The sequence below is a fragment of the Phalaenopsis equestris genome, unplaced genomic scaffold (genome assembly GCF_001263595.1).
Source record: "Phalaenopsis equestris unplaced genomic scaffold, ASM126359v1 Scaffold000873, whole genome shotgun sequence".
NCBI classification, from domain to species: domain Eukaryota; kingdom Viridiplantae; phylum Streptophyta; class Magnoliopsida; order Asparagales; family Orchidaceae; genus Phalaenopsis; species Phalaenopsis equestris.
Window position 1 is genome coordinate 1,937,060 of NW_018165313.1, and position 4,567 is coordinate 1,941,626.

Sequence of the window (4,567 nt, forward strand, 5' to 3'; positions counted from 1 at the left end):
ATGTATTCAGTTTTAGTTCTACTTAAACGAAGGCCTTTAGACTTTAATGTAGACCCCATAATTCAAGTTTTTCCTGGGCTTTTTCTCTCGTTTTATCCACGAGAAGAATATCATCAGCAAAAAGCATACACCAAGGTACATCCTCTTGTAGATGTCCAGTAAGACCATCCATAACTAAAGCAAAAAGATATGGGCTTAAAGCCGATCCCTGATGTAATCCAACAGAAATAGGAAAATATTTTGTCAATCCTCCTTCAGTTTGAACACAAGTAACAGCTCTAGTATACATATTATTAATGACTTGAATATAAGTCATATCAACACATTTCTTCTCGAGAAATCTCCAAAGGATATCTCATGGAACCTTATCGTAAACTTTTTCTAAATCAATAAAAATCAAATGTAGATTCTCAATGGACACGAAAATTCATTCAATTGGCTTTTGAAAGAAGACAACCTCTAGAAGATTCATTGAATGATGACACATTTTAAAGAGACCACATCTTTTGAATTTTTATAAAAAAAGACTTGGATCATCCATGAAAGAGGTCAATCATCATCATCCATCCAGACCGACCGGTGCCATTCGCCACATCGCCGCCGTCGCTGCCCATCTTTTTTTTTTGTTTTTAGTGTATTTTTATTGTGAGTGAAGGAAGAGATTCAAATAAACTTCAAGACAGTTGCTGGAGAGAAATTTGGGATAATTTTTTATCTTTGTGACTACATTTGGTTTTAATTTAGACTTTTTATTTGTGTGCATAATTTCTACTTTAAAACTCAAGTGTGTTTGTGTTTTCTTCATGAATTTTGAGTAATTTTATTTATTTTTTTCCTTAAAATGATAAGTGATTAAATATTGGAGAGAAGTTGTGTGAAGTATTAGACTTTAATGTTAGAAGAAGTTGTGATGATTTTAAACATTGTATTTCATTTACTTCTTGATTTGGCCAATTAAGATGTTAATACCTGTTGTGAGAACATGTAAGATCTGAGATGGTATTGTCTCAGTCAACAAATGGTAAGAATCACATTTTGATTTCATGGATGAGAATGTAGCTCATGAGGTTGAGTGCAAATAAATAGGGAAATAAACTTTGAAGGGTGTAGAATTAGAGGACTTTAGAGTGATAAACTAAAACCCCCAATTTGATTTATAGTTTTAAGTTTTGATACGAGATATTAGCCCTCAGGTGATGGGAGAAGAGGGAACTCTGGAGTGAGAGTTAGTATCTTCCTAACCTAACCCGTCTTCAAGACTATTCAAACCATAGATTAGTCAATGTTATTTATAGCTTCTCTAGTAAGGGTAAATAGTATTATTCCTTCTATTTGACACAACATAATTCGAATACTTCCAAAACAGAATTTCTATACTTGTTACTGATTCATGATAAGAAAAAAGATATTTTATTTATATTTCATTTTCTTGCAAATATCTAGTTAAGTTAGTTGGTTGCTTACTTTATTCTCAACTACCAAAAATTACAAAAAGAATTGAACTTTCATTCCTATTTTAGTATCTAAAGTTTAAGTAAGAAAATTTTGCTAAGTAAAATTTTGATTATCTAATTTCTCGTGTTTTATAAAGTGCATATTATATTTTCCCTATGAATTTGATATTTGGGGCTTAATCATAAAGTCTTATATTACTTGATAATGATATGTATACTTACGTAGTATCTCATATTAACTATTAAAGAAATTAAGAATTTACTAGCTTTTGCTTGGGATCAAGTTTTGGGTTTTTTTTGCAAGTTAAGAATTATAAATAAGGAAATAAGTATATAATCGCATACATCACATTAACATCTATAAAGAGAATCAGGAAATGAAGTATATAATCACACAGCCCCTACCCCATGCACAAAACACCTTTCAAATGAAGTGCTACTTGCAAAAATGTAATAATAATAATAATAATTGACGTGCCTCGGCAAATCCCAAACCGACCCTAAGGGTGTGTTTGGGGCTGTGTTACTCGCACGACGCGGTCTCAAGCATTACAAAATTTTCTTTTTTGTTTGGCTGTCATATTTTGGCGGCGTTTGGGGTAATTTCAGTGGAATGCATGCCGCGGCGAGGCCTGCTTTTCCTATTATTCGACGTGTTGTTTTACTACACTGCCCTTCTTCTCTCGACCCCAAACGCTCTCTCGCGACAGGCAAACAAAAATAAGCTATCTATCCAGCAAATACAGGGGTTTTGAGGGGGGAATAAATTTTTTTTTTTTTTTTTTTTTGGAATCAAATAGAGATAATTTAAAAACCCGATTGATGCGTGCTAGAAAATTTGTGGTAGTAGAGTACCAAATTATTACCTTAGTGTCGTACAAAGATTCAACACACACTCAAAAAATCGAAAGTAACTAATATTAATATCACAAGTTTCTATGTGAAAAACCCAAAAAGGGAAAAATAATGAGCTTTGATCCAGCTGAATAGTTTCACAATTAAAAAAAAAATGATTATAACAGTAACCACTTATCCCACGGGAGGGAAAGGGTTACTTGTTTTCCCAAGTTACAGCTCGGTGGTTTTCGACGTGGTTAGAGGTGATCGACGATGGTTGGTGGTGGTCAGCGGTGAACAGCGGCAGGAGTGTTCAACGCTGGTTGGTGGTGGTCGACGATGGTGGGCGGTCAACGGCGGTCGGTGCTGGTCGACGGTGGATTATGGCAGCATGAGTGGTGTTGGACTTTAGTTTCTTATCAAAGCATCAAATTCTTTCTCCAGCCTCAAGCCCCCCCCCCCCCCCAAGTTACAGCTCGGTGGTTTTCGACGTGGTTAGAGGTGATCGACGATGGTTGGTGGTGGTCAGCGGTGAACAGCGGCAGGAGTGTTCAACGCTGGTTGGTGGTGTTCGACGATGGTGGGCGGTCAACGGTGGTCGGTGTTGGTTGGTGGTGGTCGACGATGGTGGGCCATATTCGACATCCATTTGACCTTCTAAATATACTCAGAAAGCTTCCAAAAGTGATTTAATGACTTGATCTGAGCTTGATTTGACTCAAATTGAACCAATTTTACTATCATTTGATCTGTCTCGCTTAGCCGACCAGTTTCATTGTAAGTTTGTTGAAATCAGAGCTATAGATGACTCTTAGTCCAATTTTAAACATTTCTTGTCCTAAAAATTACCCCGAGATCCATGTGATATCTCTAGAAATTTGTTAGAAATTTGTTGACGTCTTATCACCGATAAAACAAGATATTACATTAAATAATAAATATTGATTTAAAATATTAAAACAAGGATAAAAACAATATATTATTTATGTGTATCAATATTTATTTCCCTTTTCTATTCATCACATTTATATAACATTATTAATGGATGTTTATATGCCTTTTGACAAATAAAATAAAATAATTATTTTTTAAAAACCATTATGGTGTTACATTAAATAAAAAATATTAATTTTAAAAAATAGCAAGCCGGCTCTATAAAACGGCTACAAATGTGGCATTGATTAAATGCCAAAGCGATTATTTTTATAAAAGAAAAGTTAATATTTTTTATAACGGTGAAACTTTATTTTTTTAAAAAAAGAGGTAAATAGTTTTTATAATTTAGGTTTGAAAATGACAAAAAAAAATGTGGTTCAGAAAATGAGTTTGGAATATTCCTTCAAAATGAAAGAAAAAATTAGCATGACATCTGATATGCCGCCAATAAATCTTCATTGGACACGTATCTCGAGGTAATATTTTGAGCAATAAACATTCAAACTTCAATTAAAAGTCATTTAGAACTCTGATTTCAGCAAACTTATAGTCAAACTGATCGACTCGATGAGACGGACCTAATGATATGAAAGGAAGTCATGTCTGAGTCAAATCAAGCCCACATCAAATCATTAAACCACTATTGGAGGATTTCTGGAGGCATTTGAAAGGTCAAAAGAATGTGGAGTCTAGCAAGTTCATAGTCGAATCGAGCGTCTCGACAAAACGAATCCAATGAATCTAAGATTGCTCAATTCCGACATCGTTAAGGCAGTCAAATGTCCATCAAATGTCATCGGATCAAGGGAAGCTCTCAGGACCGTTTAATCAAAATTGTTCCTATTCCTGCATTAATTGCACTCAAAACACTATAAATATAGCCTCACCCCTCACATGAAGGAAGAAGACTTGAGAGAGAACTTGAGGTTCTGAGAAGGAGTTCAAGTCCAACATCATCTCTGTCATCATCTATCGTCGTCGACCACCACCTACCGTCATCGACCACCGCCGAGTGTCATCGACCACAACCGACAGTCGTCGACCCCCCCCGCCGCCCCCCCTCACCCCCCACTGTCCGTCATCGATTGTCGCTGACTACCGTCGACCACCACCGACCTCCGTCGATCACTGCCAGCTAGACGCCGTCAGTCGACGTTGTACTTTGAAAAATCTAGTAACACTTTCCCGTCTGTGGGATAAGGAGCTCCTATAATCGTCGACTTATAGTGGATTTTTATAACTAGTTCAGGCCCCGTGGTTTTTTCGCTTTATGAGTTTTCCACGTAAAAACTTATAGTGTCATCACATGTTGATTTATTTTCATTTGAGTGTATGTTGAA